The following is a 24,714-nucleotide window of genomic DNA, read 5'->3' on the forward strand; positions in this document are numbered from 1 at the left end:
GAAAAACAGCTATGATCTCAACAGAAGCAATCTTCTTACTCAAGTGTCCTTATTACATTACAGTCCATATACTTAGATCACTGAAGGTGTGATTCTGTCCTCGAAACTGAGGTGAGTATCTATTCTCTTGGAGTCAGCCTCATTATTAATTGCATTTTCATTCTGTGCAACAACAGGCAGCAAAGACTGTTAGGATAGTTAGCTGCTGCTCCCTGGTTTATAATAACACTGTTTTTTCAGACCTAATTAACAAATGGAAATTGAATTACTAAATTAACTTCAGTACTTTCACAGAGCCCCTGACTGGAAAATAATTTTCAAACTTGCAATAGGTATTTTTTAAATAATATATCTCTCCATTGGGAAGAATATAAGAGAATTCATGTAACTATTACAGGCCAAAAAGTCCTGCTCTAACAATATGGAAGACATTCTTTTCATGGACAAAAGAGAAGGGTCATTGGAGGAAGAAAAAGAGGATGCAAGTGATCTGCTTACTAAAATTCTTATATTACATAATCTGAAGAACAGAAGCTCACAAACCTACATATCTTTTATACTATAATCATGAATGAAAAGCACATGAAGAACAGTAAAATGAAAAACAGATTTTTTCTTCATTTTGTTATCTTCTTTCAACATTTTTAAAGGCATTTAGGCTTAGTATACCTGTGATAATAAAAGCTTTTGAGGAGCTTTACATTCCTAATCAATCCAAGCCTTCAATCATTTGGGAGATACAGAGGAAAAAATCTTGGGAACTGAGTTCAACTGGGATTCTTTTTGTAGGATCTGTTTACTAACAAATCAATTGTACTGTGTTATACATTTGGAACTCCACTTTGTCATGTATACCTTATTTTTTTGTAGTTTTGGGGGATTTGGGGTCCATTGATCCCTGCAACTTGGTTTCACCTCTTGCTCATATCTTTTTCCCTCAACATTTCAATTGTCATTGCCACAGTATTAAGCTGGTGCTTCAGTTTTTTCTTAGGTTCCCTTTTTGCATGAGAGGACTGACTTGCTGCTCCTCAGCATCTGCACAAATGAGTAGTCCTAAGCTCCCTGATTCCCAGCCATGGCCAGCTCCAGTGGTGTGGGTACGCCTCAAGAGTCTGACTTTGGAAGCATGCCACCATGTCATTCTGGACGTGCTCACAGCATCTTCAGAGCAAACTGCTGTATTCCTTTGTGATATGCATCAGAAAGAGCAAATCCCAACTGGTTTTCCACTTGTGGATTTCTGAAGCGTTATTTTTTCTTCAGTGTCTCTTTCTTCCCACCTGGTTCCCTTCCAGCTCTGAAGGATAAGAACAACATCCACTTCTCCCACAACCTAATGGAAGCCAGGCCAAACTCCTTGGCAATGCAAAACAGTGCAATGCAGACAGCAGGGAGACTCCAGGCACTCCATCAACCCTTTCTTGTCACCTAGCATCTTTTCAAGTTTGAAGATCCAAGCACTCTTTGCAAGTTCAACCTTGTAAACAATGAATGGGATAATGCTGAAACAGATTTTTCTAATTGCTGTTCTCTCTCTTCCTCAAACCCAACTCATTTGAACTGAATGTTACTATCCTTTCTGCTACTGATTTTTCTTTTCAGAGAGCTCTACCTTTCTTTTTCTCTCCTTCCCCACATCACCTACATCTTCTGCAGTTTATTAGCTATTTGTTTGTCAGACAAGCTTAACCACACCAGCTGAACCTTGCCTTTCTTAAGATAGGCATTTAAATTCATGATTCTTTTATGAACAGTGTTTCACTTCCAATAGTGACCACCTTTAGCAACTTACAGCCCTATATTGACAACAGACCCCTACATATAGCCAGGAGGTTCCTGATGCACAGATATTCTTTCTCTCTGGTTTCACATAACCTCTGGTAACATAAATACTTTAGTCCTTCCTTCATCATCTGAGGCATCTTGACTCCAGGACTGAAGCACGGCCCAGGTCTCGCTCGGTGCCTGCCAAGTGAGACACACATGTAGAGACCAGTATAACTTTGCTCTGGAGGCAGAGGTCAGCCCAGAAGTCATTTGGCTTATGGACAGGTGTGCTTTGTGGAGAAGCTGACAACCTATGGCTTCTTTCTGTTCAGGATGGTGCTGTACTGAAACCAAAGTTTAGGCTCCATTGAAGTCACAAGCTTAAGTGTGCTCTTTCGTATAGTTAATTTTTTGTATATATTTAAGTACTTACCTCAACAGGGCAAAAAGAACATAATTCTCCTTTATTTTTTTCTCTAATAAATAAGTTGATTTTCTCCTGTCCATCTGTCTGTTTGTCTATTTGACCCGCTTTATTGTTTGCTTTCATCTCAGATATTGTTCACACCGTTCTTTTATCATTTGTTTTTCTTATCACTTTATTACATGTTAGAAGTGAATAGGGGTGGCTGCTGAACTCAGATGGTATTTGCTTTCAGAATAGGTCATAAAGTAATATAATGCTGTGTAGAGATTCAGGTCCTACCTTCAATTGAAGATTAACTGGTTTTAACATCTATCAGTCCAAGAAAATTAACATAGCCTCTACTTGCCTGTCTCCCCCTTGGTATCCCTTATTAAACTTAGGGCCATTATGATGTGAACATTTTTAGTATGAAAAACATTAGGGATCATCCAAGGTTAATGTCAATTAATAGGTTGTGGCAGTTCTTGAGTAACTGGCAATTTGGAAGAGAAAATGAAAGAAACAAGGAGACAGAAAAAGGTAGAAGGGGATAATATTTTATCTCTTAGAAATCAAATATAAAAGCGCAATAAATACTAATATTGATAAAGGAATCATTAGAAGTTAAATTCTGTAGCATCCACCAGTCCACGCTGTCATGTCACACTGATGGCTGCAGCATACGAACCACAGCGTATCTGTATTTTCTCAAGGATTTTCACTGGGCTCGTGGGGGCTGTCAGGGCCTAAAAAGGTGATCTGTGAGAAAGGTGTCTGTAGCATTAAGTGTTTAATGCCATTTTAATAAGACCCAGAGCAGCAGTTTTGCAATTTCTGCATGCACCTTTGTATGGCTGTATATTATTTTAAAATACTTCTTGCTTTTTATCTTCAGGTACAGTTGAGCCAGATCATACAGACAAAATTTGGTATAGTTCCTTTGACTTCACTGGGATTGTGCCAGCTGAAGCTGAGACCTAAGAGATTTTATATCTTCTGAGTACCATATATCCTGGAGAAACAGATTTATGTAGAAGGTGGTTTTCACCTGGCATAACACACTGTAAAGGAAAAATGAGAAACAAGAAACAAAACTGTCTGCTTTCCTAAGTTAGAACTTCCTCCATTCTAGTTGTGGATGTAAATAATAAAACATTATAAAGAGCATTTTTCTATTATTGAGTCAACTTTTAATAAAAGTCTTGATGAATACACATGGATTTTTTTTTAATGTGCATTTTTATACATATGAGGTATAAAAAAAGATGCACATTGGATCTGATTTTTCAACTAGGCACATGTTAGAGCTTAACAAAACTAAGTGTAACAATTTGTCAAATTTATATAAATTTTTCATGATTTCATATCTAGTGGGAGATCATGAGCTGTTTTCAAATCTTACTAGGCAGTAAAATAAAAAATGAGTTCATGAGAAAAATATTGTCACCAGTGTCACAGTAACTGTACCCACAAACCAGGCACACAACTGAGCATACAATACATGCTAGTAATAAGTTTGGATTTCAAACAATTAGGTCCTGCACATAACTATTTTGTAATTTCCATATTATTTTCACCTGATATTAAAGGCCATAACTATAATGATATTTTGAAGATGTCCAGTGTCATTACTATCTTCCTGATGCACCCACATTAGGATATATGAAACCTAAGGCAGGTCATGAAAAAAAGGTAAGAAGAAAATCCAAAGTAATATATAATAATATGTGTACAAGAAATACCAAACTATCTTGGTTTTCACCAATTGTTTACAAAGACTTTTTCTTTCTTTTCTTGAAAGAAAAGAAATTCTTGAAATTCCTCCTTTTCTCTCAAACAGTACTCAGGTGCTGCCTAACAGCCTTTGTTGAGGTTTTTGTTTCATTGTACTATTACTATTGTCCTGTTTATTGGACTTCATGAGTTTAGGGCTTACAATTTATGCTACAAACATATCATAAAAATCATAGAACCACAGAAAGGGAACCAGAACAATCATCGAGTCCAACTCCTGACCCTGTACAGGAACATCCCAAGAATCACACCATGTGCTTGAGAGCATTGTCTGAATGCTTCTTGAACTCTCTCGGGCTTGGTGCTGTGACCACTTCCCTGGGGAGCCTGTTCCAGTGCCCAACCACCCTCTGGGTGAAGAACCTTTCCCTAATATCCAACCTAAATCTGCCCTAACACAACTTCATGCCATTTTCTCGAGTCCTGTCACTGGTCTTCTACACAGAGAAGAGATCAGTGCCTGCCCCTCTGCTCCCTCTCATGAGGAAGCTGAAGACTGCTATGAGGTCTTCCCTCAGTCTCCTCTTGTCCAGACTGAACAAACCGAGTGACCTCAGCCACTCCCCGTATGGCTTCCCCACTAGACCTGGAGCTAAGAATGAGCTATCATGCAACATTTTCCATTTGAAGATTTCAGGGAAAAAAAAAATCAACTGACTTAGTACACTGTGTCCATAGCATTTAAGAGAGATATGGATTCTCTACCAGACCAAGAATATTTGTAAATAGAAAAAGGGAATCATATTGTCATTTGATGGCTGCTTAGTAAAATAATCTGCAGCTATCTCTGTTTTGAGACATATTTTATTTTAAGACTGTGATTAAATTATGGAATGTGGTGAATGCCATGAAAGGAATGCCTTGAACACAATTCCTATGTATTCACATGTGTTTGAATCTTAATGGCATATGTCTGTTCTTTATGTTTGAAACTGCTATTTCAAAGAAAAAAGAAATAAAAAATCAATAAATTGTAAGATAGCAATGGAATTCCATTTCATCTTACTGAAGAGGTAGCAATTTTTAATGCCCACTTGGTAGTGAATAATAGGGAGATAGTATGTGGATTATTTAAAATTGCTACTTATCTTCTTACTAAGAACATAAGTAATTACATTAGTAGAGTTGACAACAAAAACAAGCAATAAATTCACATTGGTTTGTTGAATCTATGTTAGCAGACATCCTTGGTGTGTAATTCAGATTAATATTTATAGCTCTGCATGAATTTCTCATACTTGGCTCTGCAAATTTAGCTTGGAGGACACCAACAACTGTGCTTAGTTTTGTGCTGCAATGAAAAAAGTCCATGATGATTGAAGTCCAAAATTATTTTCAAATATAAATGTCTATTTGTGTTTCTGTCTTTCCAAAGTCATGGAGCTAAAAAAAGCATTCTAATTTTTTTTAAAGCCTCTCAGCTTCAAGATGCAGTGTTTCTATATTAGAATGTGAAGGATGAAATTCAGCAAGCTTGTATGTAATTTTTTCAAAGCAAAAAATACCTCTCTGAAATTTCATCTTAAAATCTAAGTCATGGTTAAATCTCTTAGAAAGATCCCTCATCTGTTCATGAGAATTATGTCTTTGCATTCATAGTTTTTAACGTATTTTTAAATGTTATTCTAAATATTTTACTTTCTTCCAAGTTTAGTGTTTTGAATTAGCAAGAGAACTTTACTTTTTCCACCTTCTGTATTCAGAAATTCTAAGATCTTTCCAAACTAATCAAGTTGACAGTGTAATGTCTTATATCAGGGGCTGTTTGCAGAAGCAAAAGGCAGCAGTACTGGGCACAAAGACAACGACCCTAGAACCAGCAATACCCATAGTAATGTTGTATCAAAAAAAATTATCTCATGTGAAGGAAGGTGGACTCTTGAGGCAACTAGCAAGTTATCCTCCATCACCTAGGATTTTGTGTTAGAATTGTAATTGCAGATAGCTAGAACTTATGAAGAAAAATTTGTCCTTTTAAATAAGATATAGGTATTAAGGTCTAAGGAAACATTTTAAACTAATGAGTGCTCAAATTGATGCATAAATTGCAATGCTAATGTATTACTAGCTATTAACAAAAAAGGTATGGCCCAGATTAACCAAAATCAATGTTTGTGCCTAATTTAAGTAGACCCCCACAAATATTTGAAATATTCATCATCATCATGGCTGGGCTTCGCGAACGAAGATTTGGGAAGGGCTTTACCCACATTTGTTGCAAGCGCGTTGGTGGCTGAAAAGGCCAATATGAGATAGGCATGTCTGGTTGCAAAAGGCACAACAGAGAGACTCCTTAGGTGGTATATTCTGCAAGGCACGATTCTTTCTGCGTTGCCTTTTCTCCTCAAGAGTGATCCTGCGTGCTTTCTCAAAAGCATCAGCAGCATTATAGATGGTGTGTCTCCAGCCCTCCCAATTGGAGGCCAGAGTAGACCAGTTATGGTGATCAATATGGCCAAGGCTGAGATGTTGTTTCAGGGAGTCCTTGTATCTTTTCTTCGGGGCTCCTCTCTTGCGGCAGCTGGTGGCAAGTTCACCATAAATCAAGATCTTAGGGAGGTGGTGGTCCTTCATCCTGGAGACGTGCCCTGCCCAACACAGCTGTGTTCTCAGCAACATGGCCTCAATACTTGTGACTGCTGCTTGTTCTAGGACAGATGTACTGGTCACATAATCTGACCAGTGGATGTTTAGGATTGTGCGGAGACAGCGTTGATGGAAGCGTTCTAGGAGACGCAGGTGGTGGCGGTAGATGACCCATTATTCAGATCCATATAAGAGAGCAGACAGCACTATGGCTCTGTAAACACTGATCTTTGTACTTTTCTTCAGGTGTTTGTTTCGCCAAACTCTTTTATGAAGCTTTCTGAAAGCACTATATGCCTTTGCTAACCTGTTGTCTATCTCCCCGTCAAGCTTACTATCCAATTTGAAATATTATGCCCCTGTCAATGGACAACATAATTTAAAGCTAGTGTCTGTATTCCCTTTTCAACCAATGGAAAGATGTTGGTCTGTCCAGGGAATGACTATGAACAAATCCTCCTAAATTAGTCCAGTTTAGAAAGCCACCTCTACATTATCTGTGAAGTGAATGAAGTAGAGGAAGTACAGATAATTCATTTGCAAATTAGTAACCTAATGTATAGAAAAATAGCCTGAGAGGAGCAGGCATGACAGTAGGTCAAAATGACATCATTCAGAACACACTCTAGTTTGTACTAAGAGCAATTTATAAATAGTGCTACTGAGTCTAGCCCCCAGAAGCAAAAGCTGCAAGAAATTTCAGTTTCTAGGGTGTATAAAGATAGGATTATCCTTTAAAAAAGGGGGAAAATTTTAATATTTGAAACTGAAAGTAATTAAATGACACTCCATTAATAATTATTCTCCTTAAAACCTCTCCCTCACTAATGTCCCTCTAATTGGTGGTAAAATATTTTCCAATCCCCTCTTTCACCAATAGTGACCAATGCATATTACAAAAATCACATAAAACTGAGAAAGTAGCTGGAAAAAAAATCACAAAGTATGCTAGTAGTTGATTTCTCTATCTTTCAATTAATGGAATGATCCAGTTACAATATTTCTAAAATCAAAAAGAAAGTCAAATATCTCCAATAAGCTCCATCCCAAGATTATTTACATTATCATTAACACGCTAGATGCTGATTTGTCATTGCAGCATATTTTACATTACCTTAGAGAAAGTGAAATATCACATCATGCCTTTGTCAGTTTTTTTAATCGTACCATAGCACAGCTTTTTGTTGCAAACGCTGTATAACCTATAGGGGCAAAAAAAGAAAAAAAAAAGACCAGTTTAAAGTTTGTACTGAACTATATGTGTAGGATACAGCATTTTTCTGAACTGGAAAAATGGTAATTAATGTCACGATACAACAAAATTTTGCTTAGTTTGTCAGAGAGGGTTTTTGGTTTGATTTTGGTTTTCAGTTTTTTCATTTGCTTGCTTTTGTGAGTAGCAATATCCACAGTACAGGAAAAGCAAAAATTTTAACAACATTTTAGAAATAATTCCTGACTTCACTGAAGTGTACAGAGATGATTTCTGGCTTTACTATTGTTACGTGCTGGTTTTGTGACATTAATTTGAGATGATGTAGATAAGAGAAGCAGTTTCATTCATGAAATCAAATTCTGCTTGTAAGTATGGCTTTCAAGAAAAAGGAAGATATGTATTTCTTCTAAGTGTTTGTAGGTCATGCATCTGTGTTAACTCAAATAATGAAAGCCAGGATTGATGATTGGCTGATTCAGTGTAGCTCTTGCCAACAATTTTCAGAGATTAGGAGGTTGTTGGAAAGATATCAATGAAGGTTTAGGGATCACTGTCTGAAGTATTCTAAATTAACAGCTAATGGATATTTTTAATAGCTCTTTTATAGATGAGTTCAGCTGAATGAAAACTGACAAGAAAGCTCAGCTTTGCTTGATATAAGCTTTAAGTTTTTTTCACACATGATGACCTGCTTCTGCACTATCTTTCTCACTTTGTTTCTGCATAGGGTAAAAAGTCATTTATTTTGTAGTTAATAAACATATCCACACACAGTTTAATATTTTCAAATTTTTTTTTTTTTTTTTTTTTTTTTTTTTTTTAATACTAGAGATTATTTTTTTTCCTCAAATGCTGCACATACCCAGTGCTGCACTATGCTTCTCCAAAGATTAGTTCATCCATCCTGCTCTTTCTGGCAAAGTTCAGTTCTTGCAGAAATAGTGAGCAGACATGAAAAAAAATGAATGGTCTTTGATTACAGCTGGTGTAATCAAGTTGTCCAACCTTCCTGGTGCACAAAGAGACCTGACTTGGGTATTCAGTATTCAATTTCAGTGGCCCAAAAAGATAAATAAATATAAGTGCAACAGAGTTCATGTGCAAGTATACCAGTGGGACAGAAAATAAATGTCTTGAGGTTGGGTTTTTTTGTAGTAGAGCTCATACAATTCTGATATCTCCACTGACGTCAACAGGCTATCAAAAGACAGTATTTTTGTCATAGAATAGGGAGAGATGTGACATCATTGCTTCTGCCTAGGTTACAGATGTTTAAAGGTATCTAAGTGTTTTAACTTTCAAAATTTGACCAAGAGAGATTGATTGACTACTTCTTCCAATAAAGAACTCTATGCTTTTACATGTGCCTTTTTTTCACTTCTGCAGTATGAACAATGTAATTTAAAATTTTTAATTTACCTTAAGGTAGATAAAATATTCAGCAAATAAATATCCTTTTCTTCATAGTGAGGCTTTTCTGTTAATATAGAAACAAAACTAGAAAAATATCCACATGAAAAGCACGCATATCCGTAAAATGGACCTGACTTCAAAGAGACACCAGATAAATATAATTTTAGAACTATTTGTCAAATTGGAAAAAGTCTATTTCTACTCACAGACAGGGTGTGCAAGGAAAACTCAATGTTACTGGATGTCTGTGTGGATAGCTAAGTCAAACTACATATTTCCAGTGACTGTAACTGGATCTTACACATCTAGGCTTAATGTGAAAACTACATTTAGGCAATACATTTTCCTGTCTGAAACTGGAGTGAAAACCCACTATAGAAACCTTCAGATTATGTATTCATAAAATAATAATTATTTACTGTATTTTATCCTGTACTATCATTGTACATTCTGTAACAGTACATTCCAAGAACTAGCTATTATTGATTGATGTCATCCCACAGGGATAAATTCACTGCTTTTATTTATGATAGTTGTCATGCAGTGAGAATCAAGAACTTTCAAACTTCTTGCCAGCTTTCTAGATTAAACAGATTATGTTAATCTGAGTAAAATCTTGAACAGGGATATAGGTACAGTATATAAGGAAGCTTTACAAAAGGTGCCAGTCTTTATTATCAAGCCTAATTGGCCTATTCTGTTCCTTTTTTGTAAGAAGCCATTAACATCTTGATGCATTGTGGGCAGTAAGATTCTCATCAACATATTCTCTAGCATTTTTAAATCTTTCTTTAATTTAAGAAATGGAATAAAAAAAAAAAAAGAAAAAGCAAAATTAGCCTATATTGAAAAGAAAGCATATATTGGGTTTTTTTCCCTTAACAGTATCACAGTAAACAAGAATTTAAAAATACAATCTTATTGAGGGAATGTTTAAAATTTTTTTAATTTTCAAAAATACCTCAGTAATTTTATATGGCATCAGTAAGGATATGACAGTGGTATGGGCAAGTGATTCCTGCCTCAAGGTACACAGACAAAGGACAGTTTGCATCTTCTTCAGGTCTGACAATCTTCAATTTTCTTTCATTTTGTTTTTTTTTTAACAATTTATACTCGTTCTTGTTATGATACCTAGTGATTGCCTGATGAGTCTCTTTTTGACTCCCCCAATCCTTTAATGCAACAGTTAAGTTTTAATATCATGAAGGTTTTTGTAAGGCAAAAAGTCTGACTTCAGTGACAGAGTTCTCTGACCCAAAGTGCCTGTCTGTCTTCAAAAATATATATATGAAGTATGACTGAAGAGCAAATAATAACTAAGTCCAGATACAGGTTTCTTCCAGCTAGGGAAAACTAACTCTGCATACTGTCTGTGTTCTTAATATAGCACCAAATATTTTGAAAGAAAAAAATCTTGAGGAGAAAAGCAGCATCAACATTTTTAACAGATTCAAGATTCCCATCTCAACAAGCATTTGGGAAATTTTATCTTTCAGAGTGGAAAAGAAAAAGTGCAGTAAAGAATAATTTTAACACAAAGTTAGGCAAGATATGCATGAATTCCCATCTTAAGCTCTGTGACTGAATGGCATCCTTAGAAGAATGTATGTAGTGTCTTAGCAGTTACACTAATGACCTTTGAAACTAGACATACTGGCCTCCCCAGATTTTGCACTTTTTCTTACATTATTTTCTTTCATTTCCTGCTCTTCATTAATGACTCAAAAAATTCTTATATTTGTAATTCAGATTTTGTTACTCTACTTTTGTGAACTGTTCAGACAAGCTATAAGACAAATATCTTCGGATAAGGAGACCTGGAGTTTCTAAAACCTAGTGGTAGTCAACGAGAGAACTTTAATAATTTAAACAAAGGGCAAAAATAAATGCCAATCCCATGTTGACACCCATAACCAGGCCTTGCTCTTTATACATACGGCAGTGGAAAAGACGCAGCTGGTGTTGGCACCAATGGAGATGTGGAACAATCACAGTCCTTGAGGCGTGATTCCACCAGCATTGTGGAAAAGACCCTTGCATTGACCTCTTATGAACAGCTTTTTATTCCTTTAACTGAAGAATCCTGTAGCTCCTAATTTCTCATCACACTTTGAACTCAGTTTGTTGCAGATGATATTGCCTAAGTTTGGAACAGATTTTCTGGGATGTTACTAGGTTGTACCAAGCTGGGCCACTTACATAGGCTCTACCTTGGAGTCAGGGATGAATCTCCTCAGACAAATCATGTGCAGGGAAGGTATCAGAAAAGTTTTAGAGGCTGTGTGACAATGCATCCCCTCCAGCAGGAAATTCAGCTCGACTGAAGGAGGCCAAAGGCTCTGCAAGGCCTGCAAAAGTGTCACCAGATGAAGAATGCTGGCTGGAGCAGTCACCAAGAACAACCTAACAAAGCATTGTGGGCATGGTCATCGCTATCACTGGGAGTTGTAAACATGGTTAGAGGACATTTGTATTATCCAATTTGTATCATCAAATTAAAATACCGCGGTGCATAGAACTGGAAAATGGTGTCATTAATAAATAGCTGGACCAGAATAAGGCAAGTTTATCACCTTTTTGTCAAAGTAATAGAGATACTTCTCTTAATGAATGGCGCCAATCACAGCTGGACAATAAATATAAAAGTTTTTCAGACTACAGAACAATAACAAGATATTACTAGTTGGTTTCACAGACCCAGACAAAGTGAACTATTAGTAAAGATCCTTTTTTTCTCATAAGAACTGCAATAAGAATGAAAAAAGGATATATCCATAAGAGCATTATAATTTCTTAGACTCTCTTTCCAGAAATGGGAGAAATATGCGGGAGTAAGCCTGTATTTCCTGACCTTGGCAGATCAAAATGCGAAAGGTTTTGCCCTCAAATGTCACCAGTGGTTTAGAGTGAAGAACTTTTTATTAACATTCTTAGAGTTTCTGAGTATATTCCCTTTAAGAATTTCCCTTCTGAAATCTGCATGGTAAAATATTCTGCTGCCACACCAGATCACCTATATTCCATTGAAACAGGACACATTTTTGCTTAAGTTATACAGAGAAACAAATCAGTTTTCAGCCTTCAGTCAGATTGTAAAAAACTGGGGGTGGAAGAAAGAAATTTTCTGTAACGTTTAACTTAAAAACAAACAAACAAACAAAAAACCACAACAAACCAAACCAAAAGAAAAACTTTTCATACTGAATGTAACAATCAAAGAAGAAAAAATACATCAAAATAAGCACTACACAGCTGCAGAAAAAAAAAATCTCTATTTTAAAACTTCCTGAAAGACTGTGGTCTTCTTGAGAAAGTTTAAAATTTCTTAGCCTATATATTAAAGAAACAGATGCAATACTAGTTTAAGTATTAACAGACTCTTGGTCTGAAAAATGTTGAGCTCTCTTCTAAAGTGTTAAAAAAATTAACCTCTCAAAATTCCTGAAAAGAGCCATGATATCTATTAAGGAAGAACATGAACATGCAATTAGTGAGGATTGTATTTTATCTTGCTACTGTTTTGACTGAGAAAACAAAGAGTTCCTTAAAATGGTTATGTAGTGGCCTGAGTAATTTCTTTAATCTTAAAGTAAAAATATGAAATGGGTTAAATGCATTTTACACAAATACTTCTATCTTGTCACTGGCTACAAAGACAATTCCCTGAGAACTGGACAAGCAGATACAATAATGTATGGTAATCAGTGTCAAACTTCATCAGTGTCAAGAAAAGTTAGAAATAACTTAGTTATAAGAATGAGAGAGTTTAATCTGATTTAGAAACACCAGACAAACTTTTGTGGCTGTCTGTATCTCATAGTTTCCTAGATTTCTTTTTCAAATAGAAATAGTTTACTTCAGAATCGAATAATTGGTTTGAATGATCTTTTTCCTAAACCGGATGAACCTAAGCAAATATGTACAGTGAGTATTTATTGGTGGTCTATATAAATAGCATGGAAATAGTTAATTAAAGAAACGAGCTACATGCTACTAACAGAAAACAGTGAAAATACAAAATTAAATACATTACAGGTGTTAAATGCTTATCCTTTGGAATTTATCTGAATGCTGTCTTGTTTTAAACAGAGTCTGTTTGTAGGTGGTGCTTTACATGCTGATAGCTTCCAGTAGCCTTTTATGCTGGCAGGTGCACACATTTTTATTTAGGTATCTGTTTAAAAATAGTGTGTCTTTAGGAAATGTCATTTGTATAAAAACTAACCTAGTTTCTATTAAGTGATAACTATTGGATACATAAAATGTGGATAAAAACTCATATACCTTGCTGTTGGTCTGTACTTACCTCTGATTTTTAGCCTCATGGATGAAAAACCAAAAGCCTAAACAATAAAGCAGTACTTGCATTTTATTACCTTCATAGAAGTAACACAGATTTTGGGAGCATTTATATCTATTTCTGGTATACATGCTAGGAAATATATATCTAATGACTGAATTTGGTGGTATCAAGGCACATCTTGCATAGTTGATCACAAATTTTTTGGGAGGAAAATAGAATTTTCTGAGGAGTTAGTTCTTGAATCTTAGTAATAAAATCTCCCACAACAAATGCAAACCCTATTATAGTATCAATGTGAAAAATAATAATTGTTTCTATTGGGAGTCCCTTGTCTTACTTTGCCTTGCTTTGCCTTGCCTCCACTTCCTTCCCCTCCCCTGCCTTTTGCTTCATAAGGATTTTAAGAACAAACTATTGGCTTACCTGTAAAATCTATTAAACCTTCAACTCAAAGATGTTATGACAGAGTTTGTAGGCAGTTTGTCCCTTGGGAAAATCAGAGATCAAAATTCCCCTAAGGAAATTATAAGTTTGGTGGTTAAGAAAATCTCTAAAGGCTCCATCTCATCTGCTGTTACATTTGAGGGATCCACTTTAGGCTCAGCATTCATCTCTAATGAATTCCATTGTTACATCCAGAAAAAATGCAGATGTTTGGATGAAGCCCTTGAGTAGCAAAATAAAGATCAAAGTTATTTGTGGTTTCATCCAACTGACCAAAGTAAATGGAAGAAAAACAAAGCCAGCAATGTGGCCTTCTGAGATGTACAGGATGTCTGAAATCAGTCCACGAAGAATTCTGATCTTAATGCAATTTTCACTGTCTGTGCAAAGCCAAAATGGTAGAAAAGCAGTCCAGCAGCAAGAAGTTGCAGAGCTGCTCAATAAATAGATTCTAAGATACCATTGAGAAAGGTAGAAACTGTGATGGTGTATTAGGTCTGGCTGAGATGGAGTTCATTTTCCCATAGCAGCCCTCACAGTGCTGTGCTTTGCACCTTGCTGAAAAAGTGTTGATAACACACCAGTGTTCTGGCTACCACTGAGCAATGCTGGCAAAGCATTAACATTGTCTCTTCAACATTCCTACCACCATCAAGGGGCTGGGAGTGGGTAAGATCCTGGGAGGGGACACAAGTAGACCAGCTGACACAAGATAACCAAAGGGATATTCCATACCATATGACATCAGGTCACATAAAAAAGAGAAGGAAAGGAGCCAAAAAGGGGGCATTCATTATTTACAATGTTTGCCTTCCAGAGCAATTGCTACAAGTGCTGCTACATGTGTGGCCTCAGCTTAAATATTGTATGCAATTTTCCACACCACAGTATAAGAAAGACATAAAGCTATTAGAGACCGTCTAAAGGAGGGCAACGAAGATGGGAAAGTGCCTTGAGGGGAAGCTGTATGAGGAGCGGCTGAGGCCACTTGGTCTGTTCAACCCAGAGAAAAGGAGACTGAGGGGAGACCTCATTGCCATCTACAACTTCCCCGTGAGGGGAAGAGGAGGGGCAGGCACTGGTCTTTTCTCTATGGAAAGGATAGAACCTGAGGGAATGGCCTAAAGCTGTGTCAGGGGAGGTTTAGGTTAGATATTAGAAATAAGTTCTTCACCCAGAGGGTGGTCGGGCACTGGAACAGGCTCCCCAGGGAAGGGGTCACAGCACCAAGCCTGACAATTCATTAAGTGTTTGGTTGATACTCTCAGGCACGTGATGTGATTCTTGAGGATGGTCCTGTGCAGGGCCAGGTGTTGGACTCAAGGATCCTTGTGGGTCCCTTCCAACTTAGCATATTCTGTGATTCTGTGATTCAGTGATAGTAGGACTTGCAGGCCAGTGAAAGACTCCCATCACCAGACATTTCCTGTGTATGGCTGCCTACAGCCTCAAAACTATGTCCACCAAGAAAACAAACATCAAATATTCTTTACTTCTCCTACACAACAGCTGCATGTACATGTTGATCTGATGGTTTGCTTGCTTTATTTATGTTTTTGGAAACCACACAAAGATCTCTACTAAATTTTTCTCTCTACAAAATGTAATGTTTGTAAGTGTATTTGTGCATACATGCAGGCTTAGGCATATCCAGCATATAGCCAACTCTAGTTTTATTCACGCTTTCTTCTTTTCCCTTCTGTTACTGCAAATAAAACATTCTTTAAATTTACTAAGTCTTCCTCCCCTTTCAGTCTACTCAAGTTTGGTTTTGCTGGCCTTGTGCTTTGCCTGCTCACCATAGGATCAGGACCACAGACCAGACATTTGCAAAAAACAACTCATAGCATTGAGAATATTTCTGTGGCAACATGGGGGATCCCAGGAAACAGAGTTCCTAATATGAGAATTCATGTTACAAGGTTGTCAAGACATATTATATATTACCTTAATAGTGGAATAAATTATTAGTATTAATTATTAATTTACAATATATTTTAAAAACCAAATGCCCTTAAAGGTACCATAACAAGGTGATTTTTAATCAGAAGCTTGATTTGGTTAAAGATATTTATCATGAACAGGCCTGCTTAGTCACTCATGCACCCATTTTGATTTACTCACCTACCCACTTTTGCATCAGCACCCATAACTCTGAGGGACATCCCATGACAGCTACATTGTGCCAGACTGATAAGGCCCAAGGTGCCTAAGTTCAGCCTGGATCTGGCCCCAAGTATCCTGGCAGGATTAAAAATGAATAATTTCGGTAAGATTATGTTAAATTACAATGGACTTCCTATGGAATCTTGTATTAGATGTGTCTGAATACCAAAAGAATTCATCATGATTACAATTATTGCAAGAAATACCAAAGGAAGTAAGAATGATTTGCCACTTATTATAAAGTGTTGCCCATTTTGTAATAAGGGGCCAATCATTACTAATTCATTTGATATTCTTTATAACATTTATCATGACTAATTCATTTGGTATTATTAATGTAGATGTAACATGGAATTCCATTGCAATTTAGGTATTTATTTAAATGCATCATTAATTTAAAGAGTTATCAATCCAAAATGTCAGCAGTTTTACTCAAAGGCTATATGTAAGGCATATTCCTTCATTTGAATCTGAAGGAATCATTTCCAAGCAAATAAAATGCAAACTGTTCTGTATTTTTACTTAGGAATTCTTTCCTTTTTTTTTTTTTGGATGGCACAAAATGATATGGCATGTATAAGATTTATTTCTCTTTACCTGAAAAAGGAAGCAGCAGAGTTATCTAGAGTCCAGAACTCCAATTTTTCACTATAGTTAAGTGTGAAACATCCTACTTCAAATGACCTACTCACATGTTTAAGCTGAGTGCATGTTTAAGGACTTTACTTGGATAAAAGTTTTATTTCATCTCCACCTGGGAAATAAATTTAATCTTTGGTCTGGCCAAGTAGCTCTCATATTTGGAAAAGTCATAGAAAAGAGACCTTTTTCACAGCTAGAAGACCTTATAGGTCCTATGGAACTTCTCACAAGTTTGGAAATTTTAGACAGTACCAAGGCCAAAATCTCTCTTGGAAAACTATACTTTGTCCACCAGAAGAATTCACTGTCGTGTTTCAATTAGATAAAATATTCATTTCTTCTTTGGTTCAGCAGCACTGCTTTGCTCTGTCAAGCAGTTAACTAACTTCTATGTTTCTATATTAAAGAATTTTTTTTCTTTTCCATGTAAGCATAAAAAGATGAAATCAAGAGTTAGCAAGAAGTCAAGGAATATTTACACCAAAATTCACATTGCCTTTACAAACTTCACTGAGGTGTAAGGGCTGAGGTTCAATCCATTCATGGAGCTGCAGAAGCCCTCAGTACTGCAGAGCACCCAGCTGATGAATGGGTTATTCACCACAGCACAACAATGGCCTCCAAAAACAACCAAACACAGATCCATGGCCATAAGTTCTCCTGAGAAAACCAAGAAAAGAAAAGTACAAATAAACAGAAGAGAAATAAAAACACCAGTTAGCAATGTAAAAAAGCTGAGTGAAAATTAATCCACAGCTTCTCAGATTACCATAGGGAAAATTGTAAAGATTTTTGTCTTTTAGGTAGCATTAGTCTAATAGACATGGATCTCTTTTTCTTTTATGGTGTTTTGTTATATTTCTGTCACTGTTTGTAGGAATACTACAGAGCTCATAAGTGACCAGAAAAGCCTTATATAAGTTCCAACGATCATCACTGGATGATCATTGGAACACTATTCATAACAGCACCAAAATTCAGATATTCCTGGAAAACTGGACCCTTCTGAGGACTTTAAATATTACTTGGTAAAGTACAAAGGATTAGCTAAACCTCATACATGTATTAAAATTCCTAATTTACTGCAATTTTTAGCTTCTGGCACTTGTCTTTCTTATTTTCAGCCACTGAAACCATTAGTGAGAACTTGGAACTTCAACCAGGTGACTCACCGGCAATGCACTTCTTATTCTCACAAATGTACTTTCATGGGTTTTGCCTTAAATATTTGATGACTGCAAAGGGAACCTCTTGTTTCCAAACCATCAACAGGAATTTTGTCCAGAATCATGAATCCCTGTAGAGAGGAAAGGTGGTATAGGTGGACTACTGTCTCTCTTCTCTAAATACACTGTGATGGGTCTTCTGGTAACTCCTGTCAGCAGCAGCACTACAAGAAGATGTAGTTTTATATCAGCCTTGAGGCTTCTTAGTTTTACTGAAGGCAAAGCAGTGTCCCACTTCAGTGGTGTAAGCAGGGGTTATTTCTGTAATTATAGTAGTATTTAACATCACCATGTTAATTTCAAAATCTGTAGTTGGTAATATTTAGTAAATCTGGACAAGACTGGAAAAAAATTTGGACAATATTCAAGTTACAGTTCACTGCACTTCTGCGAGCAAGAAATCCTTCTGTGGGAGCCTGCTTCTCACAATGTGATATGAAAAAAAATGTATAAAACTGACATCCACTTCAACTTTGCTATAGAATATTCAACACCTTCCACATTCATTTGTATATTCAACGATAACATTTAAAATTACTGTGGTCACCCTAAAGGATGTTAATTACAATGCGACTCAGCAGCCTTTATACAACATAATTGCAGGTTACTAATGTTCATAGTATCCATTGAGGTTGTAATGGGGAGCAGAATTTAGCTCATGGATTTTGTGATGAAGGTCTTATAGCCATTTCTTGTTATTAATCCTCTTTATCACTCCCCGTGCATCATCTTTTGTTTGTTCCCTTAATTCAGAGTGAGTTTTATTTTTTGTATATAAAGGATATCTTTCTGATAGGCCTGTCAGGTTCAGATTAACATATCGTAGATTTAATTGCTTCACATTTCACTTTTTGATAAGGTTCTCAGATGCTAGGCTATATTAAGATGGGGATGGAGACTAATACAGGAATTATTATAATGTTATTCTATAAATGGAGGTTACATCCTCATGTTGAATACTCTACCAGGTTTCAGTCACATTTCAGAACAACACAGTAGAAGAAGAAAGGCCTAGATAGGGAGTGTTCATATGAAAAGAAATTGAAAAGATTATTCAGTGTGAAGCAAAAAGAATAGGAGATGATATATATAATAATGAGTGGTAGAGAGAAAAGCAGTGGGTAGTCCTCCCTATTCTTTTCTACAGTAAGATACAGAGGGCATTCAGTGAAAGGAAAAGGCAACAAATGTAGAAGTGATAAAATGAAATACTTTTTATGGCATTGCATCATATAATTAGCCTGTTGAACTGACCACTGTATGTTATTATTGAAGAGTGATTGAGGGCTGCTTGGAAAGTTTCAAGAAAGATAAAGCAATTATGTTAATGAAAATAGCATCTGCAGTGGAACGAGGTAGAACAAATTGGTAAGAGATATGAGTTCTTGCAAACCAAAGCACAGTGTAATCATGACCAGAGGTTGTTCATGCTACTTACTATCATTGTGCCAGGAACTGTACAACTATACAAGGCCTTCCCATCATCTCTTCCATGTAAAGCTCTGATCTGAAAGAACAACCCTAAAAGATACTGAGTCCCATAAAACTATAACTCTTTACCTTTTTGGATTTATTGCTGGACAGGAAACAACATGAATAAGTGGGCAAGTTCACAGTGATCACAGAGTCATTAAGGTTGGAAAAGACTTCCCAGATCAAGTCTAACCTTTGACCAATCTCTACCTTGTCACCCAGATCACAGCACTGAGCTGCCTGGGGTGGCCAGAACAAAGAATTTGTAGTGTCTCATACTACTTGTGTAATAGGTATTAACATCATAGGGAAAGAAATGGAATTTAATTTATGGTGGAAAAGACCATTAAATACAGGTTGCAAATACAATCTCGCAGTTAGGAGGTACCCATAACAAAAGTTGGTGCATGTAGGGAAATTTAGGAGCAAGAGCGTAATTTTAAAATTTCCCTGTTGGATCTGCTATTTGCCACTGTCCAAGGTAGGACTAGGCAGACTTTCCATGTGACTGACAACCTTAACTCTCTGCTTTTGCATTGATTTTGCATTGGTATGAGATGATTTCTTTCAACAATAATAGAAAAAAATTACAATGCTTTCACGTTCCTGAGGTTCACGTCATTAAATGCCAGTGGCAGTACCATTGCTGGCAACCAAGAGCCACATCTGCATTGTACAAGAGATGTCCTTGCTATCAGTTATACTTCAATGGATAAAATCTGTGAAGTGTATGGGTGATTTTCAGTTTCAGGGAGACCATCTTTGAATGGTCTGATGAAGCAAAGCAGACTATCCTATTGATAAATTATAGAGGATTTCATGTTTTCACTGAATAAAAGATGTACTGACTATAATTACATCAGTTTCTTTCACAAATGTAATGAGTCACATGACAGCTTTGGGCTAGTTTGACAGGGTACTCAGTATCCATCAATACTGATGAACGCCTTTTAACTTACGTAATGCCTTCATTGTGTGATAATTGTCTTAGAAGTTTTCCATTTCATATTCAATATAGTAGTAAGTACAGTTCTTGATCCTGAACAGTTTTTTTTTCTTCAATAAAATCATATCATTCTGAACAGGTAAGACAGTATTAATAGTGAGTTTTGAATTTTTATTTGTTATAAATATGTCTTATTGTTCTTTGCTATGAATGCATGATTGGCATAAAGCGGTGTTCTTGTGTTAATTTGATTTTGGTTTTATGTCTTTAAAATATTTCCCTTATTGTTGGTGACATATAAGAAGTTAGAAAACAAAATGTTTTTTTCTTTAAATAACACCAACAACCTGCAGTTATAACAACAGAAAATTTTCCATGGCAAGGCAGCTGATGCTTTGTCATTAAGGTTTTGGACTTGTTGAACTCGTATGACATGTAGACTCATTTAAATTTCAATGTACATTTCCTGTTGTGTGGGATGATCCCTACTCCTCCACTTCAGAACTAAAAAAAAAAGCAACAAACCCAAGCATGTAGGAACACAAAGAAAGACACAAGGTTAAGTGTCTTCAGTACATTTCTATTTTTATTTCTAGTTTTTCTCCTAAAAAAAAATAAAAAAGGACCTGTTAAAGTTTACTTTTTTGTGTTTATTTTAGTAAGTCTAAAAAAGAAAGGAATGAATGAATATGAAAATGTCCTGAGTACTGAGACACAAGCACAAAGGTTTATGGCAAAACATTTATCTGAATCTTCATGATATTCATCCTGTCCCTCAAAAAGTTTTTTCTGATATGAGCAACACTTCTTGTCTCCTTCATGACTACTCTCCATACAGATTTCCGACAGCCCACATCCAACCATCCTGCCAATTTGTACCACCTGCCCTCCACCCCTTCAACAGGCTCTCTGTACATTCCTGGTTACAGTCTTCATCCACACACCCCTGCTTCAACTATTCAATCTGTTTTTCAGTTAGGGAAATGCACCTTCTTGCATTTTAAATTCTATTTTCATCAGAAAATGAAGTGTCCTTCAGATAATGCTCCACAGAATTCTCTTTGTGGAGATTTGCATAAGATGCCCTATTTTGCTATGTGATACCTGAGATATATATTGTAAAAGGAAAAGGAAAAGGACACGTTTCTTGCACAACACAAAGAAAAAAACCAACAAACCATCTTTTATTTTGGTTTATGACTCTGCTTTACATTTTTCAGTTGCTGTGATTTTGAAGGAACCCGTACATTAGTTTTCATTTACATTTCATTTATCACATTTGCTGGCATTAGAAAACACATATAGTTTTTCCTTGGTCCCAACTACCAATGTAGTGTGGGAGAATATCTGTGTCCTCTGGGAGAAAACAGGAGGGTGCAGGGCCTACATATGAAGAGTGGGGAAGAAAAGCATTCAGCATCCACCAGCAAACCCTACAAAATCACGTCATCATGGATCAAGTAAGTACTAAAACATCCTTTGTTGTTTACAACACTATTGCATCAAAAGTTTACTGTGTTCTTCATTATCACCCAAGATTAATGGGCACATTTATTACTTGTTTTTTAATGTAATGTCATGAGCTGCTTTTCATAATACCAAGCGAGCCACTGACTCAGTGACAATCTGCAAAAGAGAGGAGCCACATTTCTTCTCTTTTCATATCACAAAACTTGTTAAGGGACATACAGTTATACGAACTGTGGGAGATGTTCAGGCACAAACCACATACCTCTCACCCCTGCCTGGAACCCAGGTTTTCTCTAGGCAAGTTTTAATAACAAGGTGAAGATCACTGGAGCACTGCACAGCCAGAAATTGTGAGTGCAGTAGTTGGGAAGGAGGGGTAGCAAAAGCACAGAGACACCCATAACCCCTCTAGGATGCCTGTGCCTAGTAATACAGGCAAACCCTGATAAATGTAAAATACTTTAAAACGCGATGGTTTGGTACTTAGAGGGGCAAAAGGCACTTATCTATAAGTCACCAGTCCTAGCCTGAAGTCAGTGAAGAATCAGGAGTAGAAATAATAAAGCAGAAAGTATATTAGGTAGTAAGTTTCTTAAAATATGAAGAGTTGTACGCTAAAATCCTTACATTATAGTATGTATCCTAAAAATATGAATATTCTAGAAATATGCATTTCAGAAGAGTGGAGGAAAAATTTCCTCTCTTTTAACTGTAGTCTCTTTGCAGGTGAAAGTGATGCTGATTGCAGCTTGAGTAACATCTGACTCCATAATTGGTTTCCTGCAGCCCACTGGAAATTCTCAGTGAATAAGGTCTCCCTTTCCCAGGGTGAGATTTAAGGAAAAATGAGATTACTGTTAAAGAGCCTATGTGACTTTTAGAGACCTCTTTGCAAAGTCCTAATGATTTTTGATTGCTGTCACTGTCCTCTGCGTCACCAAGGAAAGGGCATCCTCAGCTTCTGTAGCAGCTTGGGTAGAAAAAGTATTCACAGTATTCACTTGTGTTATACCAGTGCAGAAGGAGAAATTGCTCGATGCCCTTGAAATGAGGTCATTTTCACATTCACTAATCAACAATAAAAGAATGCCCAAATTGTTTCATTGATCTAGGAGAGTGTGCATCTCCTCCATCTAAGTTATTAACTGAGGAATTAAAATGAGCTTCCCTGTATATTTATTCCTCCTGCTATGTTTTATGGGTGCAATATTATGTCGGTTATATTTTTTTAAAAAATATATCAGCTTCATTGCAATAATAGTTGTTTTAATTTTTTTTGTTTATTTAGTACCTGCTGTTGGGGAAATTTTGTGGGTTTCTTTAAAGTCTAAATGTACTGCATTAAATAGCTTTGGAAAAAAAAAAGCATGGTTTCTAGCCTGCTGAGTAAACATAAATTTCACAGTTAAATACATAAAATAATGATTGCATCCAATGGTCATGAGGGACATGTTTTTAGGAGTATACTAATTAAACTACATCCTTCAGACAACATGTTTCTACACTTACTAGCAATGAACCATATCTGATTTGTCATTAAGTAATTATGAATGCTAATGCAAATAAAGCACCTTTCAAACAAGGCTTCAGAATAGAAATTAATCATATATTATTCTTTCTTATCCTACCACACAAGGTTCATTTAAACAAAACAAACAAACAGAAAAAAACCAAAACAAAACAAAAGCCAAATATTTAAGACATACATAAAAAGAGAAGTTGCTAGTTTTGCTCAGGCTTCAGTTTATACCTTTGTCTTTGTGGTGTTGTTTATGTATGCATGTATATACTTTTAAACTGAGTGAGAGTGAAAAAGACTTTACTCAGTAATTCAAGCTTTGATCCAAAAACTGCTAAAGCTTATTGTAATTTTCCATCAGTAACAATAGTAATTAGCAGTTCTTTCTCCTTTCATTTCGCAGATCTCAAACACTCTGCTAAAAATCAGGATGGAAAAGCTCACAAACACAAGGGAGTAAGAGGGATGACATTAATAAGCACACTGAGTGTTAACTCTAGAACATATCAATGTGCACTATGATTTCTAACACCTTTGTTAGCTGGGAGATCTCAGAAATGTTCTGATGACAAAAGTAACACTATTTTTGACTGGATAAAAATAATTTCCAGAGTGTAATCTATCGCTTCACAACTCATTGGACATCCTGGATACTGCCATAGAATGTTGGTACTGTTTCTTCTCTCTTACCTTAGGAAAGTAGGATCAAACCAGTGATGTGCCTAACTTCAGTTACCTTAACAGAGGGTCTGAACAGTTTTTCAACCTCTAAACTAAGTTTCTAGTGGTTTGGCAGCAGCTCTAGGAGAAAGTGTCATTATGTCCATTTTCTACCCTGGCTTTTTTTTCAACATCTAATATTTGTCTAAAGCTCAGAAAATAGGTATGCAAAGTCTAGGCTTTTCAACCCCAAAGAAAAGATTACATAAAGTACTGTATTATAATTTTAAAAAGATTGGTAGAAGCACCTCATCTTCACAGCTAGAAGGGAACATTAGTGATATTTTCTATCACTCTGTTTGCAGCAAATGTAAATTGATTTACCTTCTCATTATGTTGTAAATGTTTTCTTTCCTCTTGACTTGTCTTTGTCCTCCTCTTTGTACAGCTAGTGAAGTCATAAGTTCTCTGAAGCAACTAGCTGCACCTTATAATGTTTCATTGCATAAGCAAGTAAGAGGATGAGTTATGAAGAACAAAGTTCTCGTTGCACAAGCTTCAGTAGTACTTAATTCTGGGAAAGAAAATGGCCAATAGCCTGTGAAAAGTACAGTGAATAGATGTGTTTAAGGCAGAATAATGTGCTTTTAAATTGTGACTGGTTCTTTAGGATACCT

Source organism: Manacus vitellinus, unplaced genomic scaffold (genome assembly GCF_001715985.3).
Source record: "Manacus vitellinus isolate BGI_N305 unplaced genomic scaffold, ASM171598v3 scaffold_7_pilon, whole genome shotgun sequence".
In the NCBI taxonomy this organism is placed as follows: domain Eukaryota; kingdom Metazoa; phylum Chordata; class Aves; order Passeriformes; family Pipridae; genus Manacus; species Manacus vitellinus.